The sequence below is a fragment of the Pituophis catenifer genome, unplaced genomic scaffold, assembly GCF_029215685.1.
Source record: "Pituophis catenifer annectens isolate HBS135680 unplaced genomic scaffold, rPitCat1.0.hap2 SCAF_2, whole genome shotgun sequence".
In the NCBI taxonomy this organism is placed as follows: domain Eukaryota; kingdom Metazoa; phylum Chordata; class Lepidosauria; order Squamata; family Colubridae; genus Pituophis; species Pituophis catenifer.
In genome coordinates this window covers 224,342,547-224,362,766 of record NW_027256882.1, presented here as the reverse complement: position 1 = coordinate 224,362,766, position 20,220 = coordinate 224,342,547, and the positions used below count along the sequence as shown (strand labels likewise).

Genomic DNA, 20,220 nt, shown 5'->3' with positions numbered 1-20,220 from the left:
TTAAATTAGAATATTAGAAATATCTTGATTGAAATATGAAGAGCCTGTAGTACAGTGGACTAAACACTGTTATTAACATCTGCTGCTTGCAATTACTGCAAGTTCAAATCTCACCAGGCTCAAGGTTGACTCAGCCTTCCATCCTTTCAAAGGTAGGTGAAATGAGGACCCAGATTGTGGGGGCAATAAGCTGACTTTGTATAAATATACAAAAGTATGAAGGCTATTGCTTAACGCATTGTAAGCCGCCCTGAGTCTCCGGAGAAGGGCGGCATATAAATTAAAGAAAAAAAAAAGTTACCATACGATGCACTGTTTCACCCAATTGAACTTTACAAGCAGACAGGATAGTTCTCCGTATAGGAGGGAAACGGCAGTCAGGCTGGTGAATGACTCCTCTATGTAGCATAGTACTGAGTCTGCTAAATTTGCATGGCTCCGCCCTCTTGTCCCAGTGTTTCGACTCGGTCTATGCTGGACAGACGTGTCTTTCCAGCCTGACCGTGTTTTTCCCTTCAAAAAAGGAATTGTGAGAGAAAATTTCTGCTTATATCCTCCTTTCTGAATTGTGAGAAAATCTTTCTACGATTGCTGACATTTGGCTCGCATTCTGTCGGCTGACAGACCTCAGCGAGGTGGGCAATTTGGCCTCATTGAAGCTTCCCCCAGCCACCGGGGAAGCGACGCTGCGTTCTAACGGCCTTTGCCTAGCAGCCTTAACCGCCTCCAGCTGGTTTTTCTTAGCCCAGAGATCGCATTAATAGCCGGACGGCTAGCATTCTGGGGGAAGCGCCGGTCAGCATCATCGGCAGTCCTAGAGGCTCTGCCGACATCGTAGATCGCTTTTCTAGCTGGACAGCTAGCGATCTTGAGACACCGCCCGTCAGCGCTGAACTTGTGAGAGCTTCTGCTTCCACTGCCGATCGCCTCAATAGCCGGAAAGCTAGCGATCTTACACATCCGCCATCCAGAGACTAGCTCGCAGCGAGCTGACTGATGAGAGGATCGTTTTACTTACCGGGTGGCTAGCGATCCACGGATCTTACAATTTGGGTGTCTCCACGCAGTGAGTTTTGCCTTAGGCGACTTTCTGTCCTTACAGTTTAAGTGGGTGGCCATCTTAAGTGCAATCAGATCTAATCAAAATGGTGGATGCCATGCAGTCCAAAGCCTCGGCAAGTGCTGGCGGTGCGGGGAGGCGGCGTCCTCTTGACGACCCTATGGAGGGCTCCTTGGGCCTCCCTCCATCCAAACGGGCCAGAAATACCAAGGCAGCCCCCTCAGCCTCTCTTGCCTCATCCTCCAAGGAGGATCAGCGGCGACATAAAGCCATCGAGAAGGCCTTCCTCAAGGCCCAATCACAAGCTGGGCTTGGAGGTTCAACAGCCTCGACCAGGGGTTCCCTGGAGGTCTCATTCACCAGCTCCTACGCAAGATGACCGCTCTATACAAGAACTGCCCCCAGATCTGCCAGCTGCCGTGGGCCCCGCTCCCATCCCAGGGAAGGAGCCCCTTTTTCAATCGTTGCCTACTCCTATGGCACCTCAGGGCGACCTAGAGGCTCCCCCTGTACCAACGCCTCAGTCCCAGGATCCTCACCCTCAATTGTCTGAGGCCTTTGAGTTCATTATTGCCAGAGCCATCAGGCAGGGCCTGACCCAATGCATGCAACAGGGCAGTTTTCTGCCTGAGCCAACCACCTTTGTGAATTCCCACCATGCTAGTCACATGGAGGATTCCATGTCAGAACAAGACCTGGCTGAATCTCCAGTGTCAGCTGATCAAGCTTCCATTTTGGAGGCGGGTGAGGTCCGGGAATCTGCTCTCTCGGATGATGAGGGCTTGGTCCCTGACCAGACACCATTCATAGGTCTCTTTTGGCCACAAGTATTCCGATCTTTACTTCATAAAGCCATCGCGACTACACGTTTGGGGGACGTTCCTTCTGCTTCCACCATGACCAACTCTTCGGATCCGGCGTCGGCGATGTTCGCAGAATCTACAATTGAACTAGAAAGTATTCCAGCTCCCAAGTTATTTTTGGATGTCCTTCACCATCAATGGTCTCTTCCAGGGGCTTGGCCCAGCCCCAACGGACTTGATAAACGACTTTACAACTCCACTCCAGGTCTCTCTGATCTCTTACAACCACCACCTGTGGATCCGCCTGTGGCTCTTTGCAACACTCCTCATCCCACTGGGCCGACGGAGGATTCCCTGTGCCCGGAGGACAAATGCGCTGAGAAGACGCTGCTCAAAGGGCATCAAGCAGCTGCCTGGTCCATCAAGGCCTCATCCTCTGCCTCTTTCTTCAATAGGGCCGCCCTCCTTTGGCTCAAACAACTCCAAGAGCATCTGCCTGCCTCTGACCCTAGGTCGCATCAGGACCTGAATAAGATATCGGCTGCCCTTGAGTACTCCGTGGATGCAACGCTAAATGCAACCAGGTTCACCGCTCTTCTGTGACCTCGCGTTGCCTCCTCTGGCTCAGAAACTGGAACGCGGACATGAGAAGTAAATGGCAGCTGGCATCTGTGCCTTATTCTACCGGATCCCTGTTTGGTCCTCCTCTGGAACCCCTCCTCATTGAAACGAGGGACAGACGCAAAATTCTTCCCTCTGCTTCCAGATGGCCGGATTCACAATACTCTGCCCTTCCTCAATACCAGTCCTTTCGGACCTCCGAGTCTAGCTCTTACCAGCCCCGTTATCAATGGTCCTTTCCGGCCAGGTCCCAGCAACAGGATTCCCAGGTCAGACAAGGGGGCAAATTCTTACCCAAACGCTCCTTTCGCGGAGGGAGGGGGCGTTTCACTAGACGAACCAGATAGGCTCCTCTTGGAACCTCCCATTGGGGGACGCTTGTCTCTCTTCTTTCATCAATGGGAGACCTCGACTTCTGATGCCTGGGTTCTGTCCACCATCAAATCGGGACTTTATCTGGAATTCCACTCTCTTCCCCCAACAGTTTTCCTCACATGTCCGGTCTCTTGAGACCGTTCCAAGCGGGATCTTTCGGCCATTTCTCACCTTTTATCTATCAGGGCCATTCAAAGGGTTCCCCCGCTTCAACGGGTCGGGGGTTTTATTCCCTCTTATTCATTGTGAAGAAATCCTCGGGGGGGATGGCGGGCCATTCTAGACCTCAAAGCCTTGAACCGGTACATAATTTATCGCCGGTTCAAGATGCACACTCTTTTTTCCATCCTCAAGAGTGTCAGGCCAGGAGACTTTCTATCCTCCATTGACTTAACAGAGGCCTACCTCCACATCCCCATAGCCTGCACCCATTGTCAATATCTACGATTTCATTTCCTGGGTGAGCATTACCAATATAGGGCTCTTTCCTTTGGCCTCTCTTCAGCCCCAAGAGTATTCACTAAAATCATGGCCGCCCTGATTGGTCATATATATACCCTTCCCATCCGACTTCAATTTTATTTAGATGATATTTTAGTTCTATCATCCTCCCCCTCTGCCGCCCACCAGGATTTGGCCACGGTTCTCTGCCTCTTACAAAGCCATGGGTTCTCTATTAATTGAGCCAAAAGCCACCTTTCCCCGGGTCCCCATATCCTGCATTTAGGCGCTGCCATTGATACCAGGTCTTCAGTGGTATCTCTCTCTCCGGACCGCCAGGATAGCCTCCAAGCTCTGGCCCATCAATGTCAATCGGAAGGCTCGGCCACAATTCTCAAACTATCCCGCCTATTAAGGGAAATGGTTTCCACATTTGGAATAGTACCTTGGTCTCATTTGCATAGCAGGGAGCTCCAGTGGTTCCTCCTGCAGCATCAACGGACCGGTCAAGGCACTTCACTTGCCCAACTACGTTGCCACCCCAGGTCACCTCCTCCCTCTAGTGGTGGACGTCGCACGCCATTTCACAGGGAAGCTACTACAGAGAACCTCCCCACCTCTCACTGGTTATGGACGCCAGTCTCTCCAGATGGGGGGCCCACCTGCACCAGCACATGGCTCAAGGTCAGTGGTCCGCTCGGGAACAACGGAACAACATCAACTTCCTGGAACTGAGAGCCGTCCGGCTAGCTCTCCTTCATTTCTAGGATCTAGTGGAAGGCAAGGACATCCTAGTCCTCGCGGACAACATGTCCACAAAGGCCCACATCAACAAGATGGGGGGCACCCACTCGAGGCTTCTTTTAGCAGAGACCCTGCGCCTGGGCCACTGTGCCAAGCTCCATCTCAGCTCCATCAAGGTGGACTACATATCCGGGGCGATGAACATCCAGGCGGTTGCCCTTAACCGCCACTGGGTGGACCAGGGAGAATGGAGCATCCCACAGGTCCTCTTTCAGGAGATTGTGGACCAGTTCGGAAATCCAGTGGTCAATTTATTTGCGTCGACTTCCAACCACTGCATCCCAAGGTACTTCTCCAGGTATCCGGACCCACAGGCGGAAGCCACAAACGCCTTGTGCAGTCCCTGGCCAGCTGGCCTCCTCTACGCGTTCCCGCCGCTACCACTTATTTCCAAGACCATTCAGAAGATGCTGGAGGAGGAAGTGGAACTCATCCTCCTAGCGCCACCTGGCCCAGGCAACTGTGATACGCGGACCTGAAGTCCCTGTCCGTGGCCAACCATTGGCGCATACCGGATTCCAAACTGGTCCTCACTCAAGGTGCACTCCAGCATCCGGATCCCACGAGCTTCCAGCTGACCGCTTGGCGGCTAAGCGGCGCCTCTTAGAGGCAGCCCGTATCCCAGCCCGTGTCATTGCCACCATGCAAGGAGCACGCTGCAGCTCGACTAATCGTATTTATGAAGCTGCTTGGGCTTCATTCTCTTCCTGGTGTCGACGGTCCAACATCGATCCTCTTTCGGCCTCGGTCATCCATGTACTGACCTTTCTTCAAGACGGTTTTGAAGGGGGATTGGCTCCGAACACTCTGCGCTGGCGGCTCTCACTTCGTTCTTGTCCAGCGGCTCGACGGAGTCCCTCTCCAGACATCCATTTCTCCACAAATTTGTACATGGTGCGATGAACTTGAGACTACCGGTCGTCCATTGCTTCCCTACCTGGAATTTGAACAAGGTCCTTCAAGCCCTGACAGCGGCACCATTCGAGCCTCTCTGACAGGTATCTTTGCGTTTTATTTCTTACTCCCTTCATCCGTCATTACCGGGTGGACTCATTTGCATCGGCGGATGCAGCCTTCGGCCGTCAGGTCTTGCAGATGGTGCATCGCTCTTAATGGCGTCTGGCCCGGAGCTCTCCCTCCCTGGAGAACATTCAGCTTTGGTATGTCCCCAGCCTGACTGCCGTTTCCCTCCTATACGGAGAATGGATGTTGGTCTTACCTGATAAATCCATTCTTGATCAGGAGGACCCACTCTTCTGGGTCCGGCCCGGATGCTAGGGCGGGGTGGGTGGATATTAATTCTCTCCCGTTGCAGGATGACACGTCAGTCTGAGTCAGCGTCCTCGCCGAAACACTGGGCCAAGAGGGCAGAGCCATGCAAATTTAGCAGACTCGGTCCTATGTTACATAGAGGAGTCATTCCCCAGCCTGACTGCCATTTCCTCCTGATCGAGAACGGATGTATCAGGTAAGACCAACGTCCATTTTTGTAACATATAGATGGAACTGCACTAGCTATAGCTTTGAAACTTATCATAAGAGAGATGGCCTTATCTTGTAGTGCTATGTTACTACCGATAGCTCCTAGTTCCAATTCAAAATGTTAGCAATAATTTATAAAGATGTTTATATCTTGAAGTATTGCAGTCATATTTATGTTGCTATTTTATTCATTCTAAATTCAAATTTTGGGCAATTTTAAATTGGGCTTAATTTTTTTTGATGGTAGTTTATATTATAAATATATAGATCTGAATAATGGTAATACCAGCAAAAAAATAATGGAAAACTGTTAAGTCATGAAGAGGACTAACATGATGCTATGAACTTTAAAATTGGAAGCTATAATTTTTCTTCACTTGCGCAGGTAGATTGTTATATAAATGTAAACCGGTAGTATTTTACTATTAGTTTTCTGTATATTCATTAAGAGCCGAGGTGGTGCAGTGGTTAGAGTGCTGTACTGCAGCTACTTCAGCTGACTGCTAGTTCAGCAGATTACGGATCAAATCTCACCGGCTCAAGGTTGACTCAGCCTTCCATCCTTCCGAGGTGGGTAAAATGAGGACCCAGATTGCTGGGGGCAATATGCTATTTAGTATACTGTTTTTGGTGTAAGCCGCCCAGAGTCCTCGGAGAGTGGGCGGCATAGAAATATGACTAATAAATAAATTTAGAAATAAATTGTACCATTTTCAAAAAGGTTACTTATTGTTAATTTTTTATAGGATTTTATCCTTAATGGGAGTTTTGATCGTTTTATTTGGCCAGAACAGTGTTCATAAAAGAGAAATATTTTGATGCTATTTTTATTCTAAATATAAGAAAAGTATTTGCAGAAATAAGACATTTACGAATATGCATAATCAGAATATTAACTTGAACTAAATACTGAAAATGCATTTAAACTTTTTTTACTTATATCATTCTATACCAGGTAATATAAACATATTTTCCTTGATTATCTGAATAACTCAATCTCTAGTATGCTTTAATAGTTGTAGAATGTGATGTTAATGTAAAATATAATTGTCACTCTTCATTTATATTCATGGCCATTATGCAACTGTGCTTACTGTGCAGCTTTATTTCTTTAGACACACACTATTTCTGGAAAGTATTACAATTTTATTCCTTAGCAATTAAAATCTTTGGTCCAGCAGTTAAGTATTAGGGCTTATATTTTTCCCAGAGAATAATTATTTCTTCAGAATTATATTCTATAGCAGATATATGTTGGCATACATTTCAGCTTCACTTAACATTTCAATAAAGAAATGTACAATGAAAGTATTTTAGCTATCTGTTCTGTGTCTCTTGGTGAGATAATGAATTGGTATACAGTTGGTGTAAGTTGAAGCAAATTTGTCTCTTCCAGGTATAGACATAGAAGAAGGAATAGCTGAAAAAGTGAATAATATTACTAGTTTCCTTAAAACAAAATTTTACTCAATCATTACTGTGCTGGACTCAACAATGAGAGAGTAGAAATGTAAAGAAATGTGGTTTTAGATACCAGAGATGATTTCTTTTAAACATTAGTAGTATGAAAAATGATGAAAATATATCTTGGTCAATAATAAGATTTTTTAAATTTTAGAAAAGTATAGTAAGTAGCCTTATGATAAGATATCTGGTTGATGCCTTATAAATGTGAATCAAACTTCCATTTGTAACACAAAATTCCAAGCGACTGAGAAGACCTTATATAAATTAATAGGGTTGTGTTTTATTTAAACATTAGTGCAATTCAGTGGTGGGATTCAAATTTTTAATGACCGGTTCTGTGGGCGTGGCTTGGTGGGTGTGGCTTGGTGGACATGTGACTGGGTGGGCGTGGCTGGGTGATCATGTGACTGGGTGGGCATGGACAACTCGATATCACTCACATCGAGGCCTGGCCTGGCCTCTCCTCACCCCTCCCCTCCCAACCAGTTCTTGCCTTGTCTTGCATGTTATGGTGAGAGAGAAAGCTTTATCAACGTCATCTTCCCCTTGATACTAGCCAATAAGATGAGATTTTGCTATCAGAAGACCTGATGTACATTTCCAAGTATTGTTTACCATCATTCTCTTGGTAAGACTGAATGGAGAGATTTATAAGGAATAACAGAGTTGGAAGGGACCTTGAAGGTTTTCTAGTCCACTCCTGCTCAGGCATGAGACCCTGTACAATTATGGACAAATTTCTTCTTAAAAACCTCCAGTGTTGGTATATCCACAACTTCTGAAGGCATCCATTCCTCTGATTAATTGTTCTCACTGTCAGGAAATTTCTTCTTATTTCTACGTTGGATCTGTTTGATAAGTTTCTATCTCACAGATCCATCTCACAGTTACGTGTTTCCCCGAAAATAAGACCCCGTCTTACATTTTTTTGAATCCTGAAATAAGCACTTAGCCTTATTGCCATGCGCTCAAAAGCCCGATTGGGCTTATTATCAGGGGATGTCTTAATTTGGGGGAAATGGTACTTCCAGTTGAGCCAGGCACCACCTATTCTATACTTGTGCATTTGGTTTTTTTCTTGCTTAAATGTAAAATATTACTTTACTCTCCATTAAATTTCATTTTTGGTGAGAAATGATGTTCTACAGCAGCATTCAGTTTACTACAATGATTTTTGCAAAATGCACTAAAGCTTGAAGAATACATCTCTGCTTATATTGATAAAGATTATTCTTTTTGAACATTAAAGCATATAGTCAAGCAAATATTTCCAATCCATTATAAATGAAAACAAATTTGAAAGACATTTTCAAAGCAGTCGGTGGATGTCTTATCATTCTTTCTCGTCTCTTTTAATTAAATCTTTCTGCTTTTTCCCCCTTGGGCCTTATTGCAATATTCTAAAACTTTCACAGATCCTTCACAAAGAACCACTTCTAATTTAACTGGAATACATTGTTTTCTTTCTCAGCTTTTCTGGTTACAGAACTTCCCTTCTCCTTCACTCATCATTTCTCCGTTTAATGATGTTTTTACGTACTTGCAAGAAAACGCAGCATTTAATTTTGGAGCCACCCAGGTGAGGGCAGTTCACCGTATCCAGGCCCGGCTTCATCCCGAGCAGCGATCCCAACACTGGTCTGGCGGCCAACACCACCTTGCGAGCCATCCAGCCTGCCTAGCCAGAGCTGGACAGACTCCTAGCCAGTCTCCTGGGAACGATCACGCCCGGCCCCACGTTGCTCGTAAAGGCCGGAAGGCAAAGCTTCCAGGTCCAACAAAGGGGCCAGGGGTGCGACTTTCTCCCCTCCCTCTTTTTGGGAGATTTTCAACAAAGGGCTGGGAACTTCAAACGAGGCATGGGCTGCAGCCTCGCCCACCCCCACCAGCAGCTCTGGGCTGGGCAGTGGTTCAGCTTTCCTGGCTGGCTGCAACTATGACCTTACCTTCCTCCTGCAGATGATGGCAGAGGGGAAAGAGAACCAGGAATGAGCCGCCACCGCTCAGCTCCCCACCAGCCCGCATTTCACCTCCTGCCCAGATTCTCCACAGCTGCTGGGCCTCACCTGCCAGCATAGAGTGACCAGGGAGTACGAGGATATGCCACCCACATCACCCCTCTGCCAGCTGCCCTTCCCTTGCCCGCCCGCTGGCCCGAGCACTTCAGCTGAGTGCCAGCCACTGCTGTGAAAACGGTGCAAACCCCATGGGCTGGAAGGTAAGGCTGATGGCGGGGAAGGAAGATCTGCTCCGAGCTTGCTGCTTTCAGCCGAAGGGCCGCCTCAGGGGGGGGCATGGCAAGGCTCACCCCCCTTTTGGGCCCTGCTCTGGGCTTCCACCTGCTTGACCTCCGCTCCACCTCAGGTCACACATCCAGCCTGCAACAAGGGGACCTGCTGCTTCCAGGCCAGCCTGGCTGGCAGATGGGCAAGCGGGCAGCCCTCGGGGGAGGCATTTTCCCTCAGGATTCCCACCTGGAGGCCCCACAGAAGCTGAAGCTGAGCCTGAAGGCAGCTGAGCCTCACCTTGTCCACCCCTGCCGTGTCCCTCTTTCTTACCTCCCATCAGCCTTATCTTCTGGCCCATGGGGCTTGCACCGTTCTCACAGTGGCGGTCCGTGCATGGCTGAAGAGCTCAGCCCAGTGGGCAGGTGGGGGAGGGTGGCTGGCAGAGGTGACATGTGGGCCATGTAGCCTCATGTTACCTGGTTGCCCCCCACCCCCGCCCGCTGGCAGGTGAGACCCAGCAGCTGCGGAGAATCGCCCGGTCCCTGGGAGACTGGCCAGGAGTCTGTCAGGCTTGGCCTAGGTAGGCTGGCAGGCTGGCTGGCTGGTGAGGTGATGGTAGCCAATGGGAACGGTGCTGGTATCGCTGCTTGGGATGAAGCCAGACCTGGATACGGCCGCTTGCAGGGCGAGGCAATCTGACAGGAGTAGGCAGCTCTGCCCATGCAGGAGGTGGGTGCAGGCCTATGGGGCCGGCTGCAGGGCGAGGTGATCGGATGGGGGTAGGCTGCAGCCAGCAGCTGGGTGGGTTCAGGTCAACCACCCTTCCCAGCCCCGTTTCTCCAAGGGGGCACCTGGCTTTGCTTATCTGTTCTGCTGCTGGAGTGGTCGGGAGCAGCCTGAGGCAGGTGTTCAGCAGCAGGCCAAGACAAGTGGGAGGCTGCTGCGTCGTAGGCTGAGGCAAAGGCAGGCAAGCAGGCTGGGCCGCGTGGCCACGTGGTCGAGGCAAGGGAGCCAAAGAGCAGCTGCAGCTATGTTGCGGTGTGGCTCTAAGGCACCAGCCAAGGTGTGCGAGGCCAATAAGTAGGCGGGGCGGGGCCAGCCAGCACTTTAACAACCGGTTGGCCCAAACCAGCTGAATCCCACCACTGGTGCAATTCTGTTGTGCAAATGAAAAGAGGCTGAAAATTCTTAAAAATGACAGCTGTGGAAATTAAATAAATATATAGTAACCAAATATTTTGTCTTAATTTCCTAGTATTTTCTAATTTCAAGCTTACCTTTGAAGAAATATATTTTCACACCATCTTCTATTAGTTTCAGTACCTGTGGAGAAAGATTCATGCTATATAACAAAACACTGCTTTGCTGTTTGAAAGTGGTTTCTGCAGAGACATAATATAGTTTAGAATTAAGTTGTATTAGTATATTTTTAACTAATAGGGAAGTCCAAAATTGCATGTTTTTTTTCAAATCTTTTCTGTAGTTTTGCATTTGTCATAATCCCTTGTAAAACGTGAACTGATACTTGGTCTATGAAGTTACATTAGAGCAATATATATCTGAATTTCCCCCATGAAATAAAATATTTAGAAGTTTTAGTTTCTGCTTATTCATCAGCAGAGGGCAGTGTAACCTCATGTATTTGTAGGTACTCAACTTGTTTACTATTGGACATAATGTTAAAATATAAGTATAGTGCATAAAATAAGCAGATAGTATCACGTATAAACCTGATGGCATTGAAATGACGATTCAGGTGAACATTATTACTACCACTTAATAGAACAGTGAAACTTTATGAAGTTATTTTCTCTGGGAGAAATATATTAAGTTCAGTAAGTCACAGTGATTAGTTTAAATGATTGTGCTATAAATAAAAAACAATATTACCACTTATTTGTTTGAAAAATAAGTTTTATCAAATTCCTATATGAATTAGAGGTTCATCTGCAGGATCATCTGTTAAAGTGCTGGCGTGAATTCCTCTGGGCTAGTAGCGTTTGATGATAGAAGTCAAGTTAATTTTAAAATAATTTTTGTGGCATACTGATATCGTTGAAAATGGACTTCCATTGATTCACTTGCTTATACTGTATTTTTATACATCTTTTTTTTCTCAATTAAAATTTTCCCCTATCTCTTGTAAAAACTGTGATTTTGAAATGTGTGTGTGTGTATGTATGTATGTATGTATGTATCTATGTATGCATGTATGTGTATGTATCTTGTTCATATGCTGGCTATGGAAGAGTGTATATCAATTAAAAGAAAGTCAAAGTATATACTACAAAATTGAATTTTGTTTAATGAAAAATACAGAAAATTGAAAGTACAGATTAATTGTTATGTGAAGGGATCTGACTCTCTTCCTGCCACTCCAGTTTAACAAGCAGCAGTAGAATAGGTATTGATGAGAAAAAGAAGCAGTGAGAAATGAATAAAATGGATTCTCATTCCTGCCATTCCATTGATAAAATGTAGTGCCCTGGAATGCATTGTAGGTTGCTAGTAATAGAATTACTAGTAGGAGAAAAAAAATCTAGCCTCTTCCCCCCAACCCCCTCTCAAAAAGCAATTCCATATGTAACCAGGTTGGCACTAAAAGTATCTGAGAAAAAAATTGACTGTAGTCATGTAAACTGTATAATGGAAAAACTCTGGTTGGAAATTTATTGAACAACTTTAAATGAAGATATTTCTGAAGAAGACTATTGAACAGTTACTATTGGTTGAAATGCATGGAGATACAAAAATTATTAAGCAAGGGCACCTAGTTAAGTAAAATTGAAATAGTGTCTTGAAATCCAAGCTACATCAGAATATAGGATTTCAAGACTCTATTTCAATTTGCAGTTTTCTTTCATGAAAAGAAGATAGAAAGAAAATAATATTGAATCCTAGATGCTGCTGAATAATTTTTCAATGTAATTTTTAATATAATACTGTATATACTTTTCTTTTTGCTATTTTCGGACATGTTGGAAACAAAAAGTTCTAAATGACAGAACAGAGAACTACATTTTAATTTCCTTACTTTTTGACTATCAAGAAATTTGGTTGGCGAAAGGTGTTTTTGACAACTGAAACCCTAATACAGATATCAGTACAGGTAGACTTCTAAGACTAATAAAGGAGAATATTTGTGGCTCAGGGTTGACATGAGAAGTCCTTGTGCTCTCTGAGCTTTCTTGTTTTCTTGCAGACATTTCGCTAGTCTGGAATGACGCTTTTTCTAATGTTTTCTTGGACTCGTGGCAAGTTTAGTGGTTTTAAATGCCCCTTCTAGAGCTGCAAAAAATTCTAGGTGATTGGCATCACCTGTATTATAGTTGAGTCCTTTTTGTAGGATCCTGTGTTCTGCAGTGTATAGTGGGCGGCTGGGCATGTTGAATACCCATTCAGGCTCTGGTGTTTCCTTGGTTCTGGTACTGATGATATTACCTAGTTTGGGTACTGAAATGTCTGCAAGAAAACAAGCAAGCTCAGAGAGCACCAAAGACTTCTATAAAAATTTGGAAGAACAATCCTGTGACAGTGTCTCTTAAAGAGATTTTTTTTTCATTCCAAAGTTACTCACCACCAGTTCTCTTACTCACTAGTAAGAGAAGTCATAGCTTCATACCTTCCTAGCCATAGCTCCCAGAAGTTAAAGATTAGCATGTGCATAAATGTCTGTGGAGATTCTTAGTCATGTAGGTCATGGTTGTCCCAAAGGTGCTTTTTTCAAGAGGCAACTGGACTTTCTTGTTTTTCTTTGAAGATGTTTTGCTTCTCATCCAAGAAGCTTCTTCCCCACCACCCAGTCAGAGCTGAAGAAGCTTCTTGGATGAAAAGCGAAATATCTTCAAAGAAAAACAAAGTCCAGTTGCCTCTTGAAAAAAGCATACAGTATTTGGGGCATGTGCATAAACTGCAGAGTTTGCCTTCTTTAGTAAGATATGTATGAACTGTGCAAGGGTTGCTCCCTTTTCAGTGAGAACTCATTTCAATTAAACATTTTGCAATAGTATTTTTTTTTTTTTGCAAGCAGTATTAAATGCAGTGCAAATGAAATAAGCCAGATCCAAAGCCATGTTCCCATCACATAATTCTTCTTGTTTGGAACTTTAGCTTCTGGAAAATTTTTCTTAAACATTCAAGGCCCTCTTGCTTTGTAAGTGATGTGGCATAGAGCTATGTAGTTTTTGTTTTCAGGGCAAAAATGGTTACTTTACTTACAAGTTCCAGACTATAGTCTTTTAATTTGACAAACTATTAATTTAAAAATTACTGTCAGTATTTTTAATTGCAAAGTTTTATTGGAGAGGATTGTGATTTAAAAACTTGTTTGCAGTATTTTTAATGGCTAGGTTCCCTCCTCCCTTCCTCCTTCACACCCCCCCCCCTTCCCTGAAAAGGAAAGGGAAATAATGTAGTTTAGTATTGCTGGACAAGGCTGATTATCAATAGTTTTTAGTGGCAATGTTGAAGTTAAAGGAGAAATATACATTTGATTAAGGTTAATTCAGTAAAAATAGTAAAAATGATAGAACTGACTTATGTTCAGGGGCTATACCAAAGCATAGTTGGCAATGAAATTTTAATATGTGTTTATTTGAAATTCAGTATTCAAATTATAGCTTTTTCTGAGTTCATTTTTCCTTGTGGTGTTATAAAAATAAAACTAATAACATTTAATATTCTAGTATTTAAATTATTTCATTCATACTTCTAGTTCCTGCAATCCTGCAGAGTAGATACCATACCATACCTCTCGGTTTTCAGTTTCCTTGAAGGAGAAATTACAGTCAAGTGTTTCAATCAATGAGATGACAATCAGGTTTGTGTATGTGAGTACTGGTATGTGGGAATGTCAATGGGAGACGGGGAGAAATGTATTTTTATAATTGCAAGATTTTGTTAATGTGACCTTAAAATATAATAGAATAATTTCATTTGGGCATGCTTATCTGGACCAACTAGCAAGACTGACACTAGTTGTGCAAATCTAAAAGTTTGCTGAGATTTAGAAAAACAAATTTGATTATAACTTGTATTGTTTTAATACAATTGTTTATAGTACTGGAATGTTTGCCCTTTAGTATTGCCTGCAACTTGAAGTGGCCTATTAAATCTAAATAAATAGTAAATATTTAACATTTTAGCCATTGTAACTCAATGAATAAATATAAATTAAGACATATTACAAGAACTCAGAATCTGCAATACTTAAATTCTGCTGAACCCTATTACCTTTCTCAGTATAGGCTAATAATAATAATAATAATAATAATAATAATAATAATAATAATAATAATAATAATAATAATAATAATAATAATAATAATAATAATAATTTTATTTCTATACCGCCCTTCTCCTGAAGGACTCAGGGCGGTGTACAGCCAATTTAAAAACACAAGACACAACAATAATTAAAAATTAAAATAATTAAATAGATTTGGCCGATTTAAAACCCCAAAAATTAAAATACCCCAATTTAAAATTATTATATTGACAGCCCTGCCTGGCGGAACAACAGGGTCTTCAGTGCGCAGCGGAACACCCGGAGGTCGGAGATCTTACGTATTTCCGGGGGCAGTTCATTCCACAGGGTTGGGGCTCCCACAGAGAAGGCCCTCCCCCTGGGTGTCGCCAGCCGACATAACTTGGCTGATGGCACCCTGAGGAGACCCTCTCTGTGGGAACGGACTGGTCGGTGGGAGGCTATTGGTGGCAGAAGATGGTCTCGAAGGTACCCAGGTCCTGTGCCATGGAGCGCTTTAAAGGTGGTAACCAACACCTTGAATCGCACCCGGAAGACCACTGGGAGCCAGTGCAGCTCACGCAGGAGAGGTGTCACGCGGGCACAACGAGGTGCGCCCATAACCACCTGCGCGGCCGCATTCTGGACCAGCTGGAGCCTCTGAGTGCTCTTCAAGGGGAGCCCCTTGTAGAGAGCATTACAATAGTCCAGCCGGGAGGTGACAAGGGCATGAGTGACCGTGCGCAAGGCGTCCCAGTCCAGAAAGGGCTGCAACTGGCGGATCAGGCGAACCTGATAAAAGGCCCCCCTGGCCATGGCAGTCATATGCTCTTCTAAAGACAGCCGTGCGTCCAGGAGGACACCCAGATTGCGAGCCCTCTCTGTGGGGGGCAAAGATTCACCCCCAATAGTCAGCGATGGCACCTGCTGACTATATCGGGACGCCGGTAGCCACAGCCACTCGGTCTTGGAAGGGTTGAGTCTGAGCCTGTTCCTCCCCATCCAGACCCGCACGGCCTCGAGGCAGCGAGACATCACATCAATTGTGCCATTTGTCAGAGAAAAAAGTTATCCAGTTATTTTCAAAGATAGAACTATGTTTTCATAATATTTTGTTGGAGATAATTTAAAATTGTTTATTTTACTCAGTATACAGAATAGTATTTTTCCTCTTTAGAGCCATAAGTGACATTTTTGTCTGACTGTAAAATTGGTATCACTGGAAAAAAAGTTTGTATACTTTATGTGGCTTCTCTTCCCGAAGTCTTTTTAAAAGATGAAGTATTGTTGCTCCTTGTACATTAACTTTTAGGATTGGGGCTAGAAATAGCATGGAAGAAAAATCAATTCTAAATTTAGGAAGGAGTTAGGACTATGGAAAACAAGAATGTGATCAGGTATCAAAAGGAACAAAGTAGAAAATGTGGATTTAACAATTATATATTTCTGGCAGCTGAAAGTGGGGGAATTCAAAAGAATTCTCTCTGTACTTTTCTTGTAGAGTGTACAGCTTAAACTCTCAGGATGAAGCTTTCTATATTTTTTTTTAAAGGTTGAGAAACCTTACTAAAAAGGGCAGTCAGTTTATTTATAGAACTTTTTCTGTAAAGCTACTGTAGTGACAAGGCCTATTTTAGGATAACAGGCAACGGTCAACAAGCATGACCTCTGAAAAACACTGTATACTTCCAGGAAGCCAAATTGGTGCATCTGTGTAAGGCTACAATAAACAACAAATTTTCACTATATGTAGTTTGTTAACCTGCTTAGTTGCTATACATAAGACAAACTATTCAATAGGGAAGCTGGGAAATAATTAATTCTAAAAGATGCACAGAACATGAAACATCATGTACCAACTTAATCACAAATTAGCAATGTGTATGTATGTGCATGCAGATTAAATTTATCTTGATGCTTTTGCATACAGATCAATACTGAATTTAGGATGAAAAGAACTCTGAAAAGGAGTAATAGGATGATTTAAAGCATGGGCGCTCAACCTTTTGGCTTGTGTGGGCTGTACTGTGTGAAGAGAAATACATAATATATATTTCTAATGTATATAAATCACATAATAATGGTAAACGTTTACAATCTTGTAGGGCTGCATTACTAGCCATCCAGGGCCACATGTTGGACACACCTGATTTAAAATATGTTTTGGCAATGTTTATTTTGGTAGGATTAAAAAGCCTACAAAAAAGATGAAATTTGAAAAAAAATTCAAGACAGTTTTTAGGTTGGAAAGGATCTGACCTCTTAAGACATGGTAGTGCTTTTATTTAATTACTAAAGATTAATTATCTAAGAAGAGACTCTTTTAAACTTGTACTTATTTTTTTTTGTTCTTCATTTTTTTGTTTTAGTTCTGGTTTAGGATTATTTCCTTTAATCCTACCTAATTCATTGTGGTTATAGTATATACTCTATATACTCTGTATATACAATGTGTACTCTGTAAGTTTCCAAGAATTGTTAGACTGCAATTGAGTACAAGTTAAAAAAAATAACTACAGGATATCCTCAATTATGACCACAATCAAGCCCAACATTTTTGTTGGTAAGTGAGACAGTTGGTGAGTCTTGCCCCATTTTACGACTTTTCTTGCCCAAAAAGTTGTTAAGTTGTTGTTAAGTGAATAACTACAGTTGTTAGGTTAGTAATACAGTTGTAAAGTGAATCTGGCTTCCCCATTGACTTTGCTTATCAAAATGTCACAAAAAGTGATTACATGACCCTGGGGCACTGCAACTGTCATAAATATGAGTCAGTTGCCAAGTGTCTGGATTTTGATTACCTAACTGCGGGGATGCTGCAACAGTCATATGAATGAAAAATGGACATAAGTCACCTTTTCCAGTGTCTTTGTAACTTTGTACAGTCATTAAATTAATGGTTGTAATTTGAGGACTACCTGTAACTAATTACTAGAGTGGTAAAGACAAGTTAATACATCACAGTTTGTAAAGTAATATAGCACCAATTCTCACAAGTACACAGTGTCCTGAAAATCAGTGGAAGAGGATTATTTTCACTTTTCTAACAAAGGTGGTGCTATGACAGAAGTTGACCTAGGAAGCAACTCTTTATAAGGTTATTTATAGTTTGCTCTTTATAGAGACAAACAAGGGAGCAAGCCTAGTGAAAAACACTTAAGGTAGAACGGAGACTGCACCACTGAAAAGCAGAAATAGCTACGCCTTTGAGGAAATGAAAAAAAAAAAAGACATTGCAGAACAGGTGATAGGATGGATATTCCTGAATACTCCCTGCAAAAGCCAAAGAGGAGTGCTGTTATATTTGGAGATTCACTACTATGATGAATTAAATATGTACTGACTGGGTGTATTGGAAGTATTGGCTTGTGAGGTGTATTGTCTGCCAGAATCAAGGATATGTGACTATTCAACAAAAAACTTATTAAGTACACTGACAGTAATCTCTTCCTGCCAATATACTGTATAAGGCACTGAAAAGGAAAGCTAGAGCTTCATTTCCATGTATTCTGAAAAACTGAGAAGATATTAACTCAAGTGGGGTTATTAATCCTTCTAGTCCATAGGAAACTACAGGAAAGGGACAGAGAAATAGAGAAAGAAAAATTGGAAATGAATTGTACCGATAGAGAGATTAGGTTTCTAGATGTATGATCCACATTATCCAGATAACAGACTGCTGGTACAAGATGGGTTGTACCCCCTCCCCCAAAGGTTTATAAACCTGTATTCGACAAAACCATGGACAGGAATCAAGCTGAATCGTGTGGAAGTTAAAAATCCTGAATTAGAGACCATAACTAAAGATTTATGCATTATGGAAAAAAAAGTGTTGCTGTAATGAGACCTATGAAAATACATAATAAAAAAATCAGAAGAACTTTGGTTCATCAAGTTCACGTCTTTCATCCTTTCTACACTAATTGTTAGAGTACAGGAAATAATTATACAGCTTGTACTAAAGAAATAGAAGTACACATCTACTCAGAAATGCAAGTGAATGAAGTTGGTAATTGTGGAGAAAATGGTTAAAATAGTTGGATGGAATAAATAAATGAAAGGAAGGGTGATTTTAATTACTTGACCATTTGTTGCGAGACAAATTCTGCCAAGTATGATGCTTGTGGGTAATTCCTGACATCTCTTGCTGTCATCATTTTCTTTCATGGGATAGAAGGCACAAGAGGAGTACTTATCCTAGACTTAATACTAACAGCATGGAAGACATAGATAAGAAACAGTAGCACAAGAATATTGGGGAAAAACTGACAATAGATTTAAGTCAGTTGCACTTTGGAAAAACAGGCTTTAATATATTCAGAACTTTCACAATTAAGATTCATGCACAATGCATTGGGAGAAAGAGTTTAGGATGGAAGTTCCCACAGACTTCCGGTTTGGCGTCCCAACGATGCAGTTAGGGAAATAGTGGGCTCTGATGAGCCCCGCGAAAACCCTGACTGACGAGCCGCCGCCAATGGGTCTTTGGACTGAATCTGTCTTGTAGGGACAGGGGAAGGAGAGGGGTGCCTCAGAGGGCCGAGAGGAACAGGCAAGCTCCTCAGAGACTGGAGGGAACCCTCTGAGTCGGTGGCAGGGGGAGGCAGCCATGGCAGCTGCCACGAAGCTGGGACAAACCAGGAAAGAATTGTGCAGGAGGAAAGAAGAAAGAACAATGTGCTTTGAAGCCGGGTGAGTGACACCAACCCAGGCGAGAAACAACATTAGACTATGGACTTTTACTAATAAGACCCCCAGCCTTAAACAGCGGCTGTAGATTTGCGGGGCTTGAAGATTTTGTAAAGTAACAATAGGGGATAACGACTCATTAAGGAATTTACTTTAGTACTGATTGTTTTGGACGAATTGGCTATTAACAAATTAGAAAACTGAGTTTTCCTTCAAATTGGAACAGATTTGATCTTTAGAAAAAGAGAAAAGCGACAAATAAGGATTTAATACCTTTAAAAATTAGATGAAGCAAGGCAAATGGATGGTTACGTAATTGCTACAAAATGGAGATTGCTGTGACTAAGCGAAAATGTAAATTGCGGAGATTCGCCTTCTGCTTGAAAAAGAACTATTTTGACTGGCTATTTACCTGGGATTACTTAGAAAATAACTATGGAGTTTTGGATTTTGGAGATTCCTATTCTGCCTATGTGTGGTTTTATAAAGAAAGAAGAAATATAGTGGAACTAATAAAATTGAAACTAACTGGCGCAGGGTCAAAAGAAGTGGTGCAGGAACAAAATAAGGAAACTGATGGATTCTACATGGAACAGACTTTACAATAGAAGTAAAATGATATATAGAGTTTCAAACATGGATATACTGATTTTGAAGTGGAATACTTAAGGACAGATAGGGAAATGAAGAAATAAAATAGATAAACTTAAAATGTAATGTTTAAATATTTAAATGAGTTTTAAATATAAGCAGGAGTGTCTATGGAGAAATAAAGATGGAAAATAAAAGAAGGTAACTAAAATAGAAATTTGATGTTAAGGTGGTTAAAAATGATATTTTTACAAAAGCATAAGTATATATTAATATGAGACAAACTTAAGAAAATTTATTATAGTATGGGAGATGCAATATGTTGTAATTTTAAATTGTAAAATTTATTAGATTATAGGAGAACAAGTGGAGAATATGTTTGATGTAACATGTTTTAATTTTAAATGGTAAACA

At 42.6% G+C, this 20,220-nt stretch overlaps 1 protein-coding gene across 1 annotated transcript in view; it reads left to right on the top strand.

Moving 5' to 3' along the window:
- Nucleotides 1-20,220, top strand: part of KDM4C (lysine demethylase 4C) — a 253,930-nt gene that overhangs the window by 86,108 nt on the left and 147,602 nt on the right. The window lies entirely within an intron of this gene.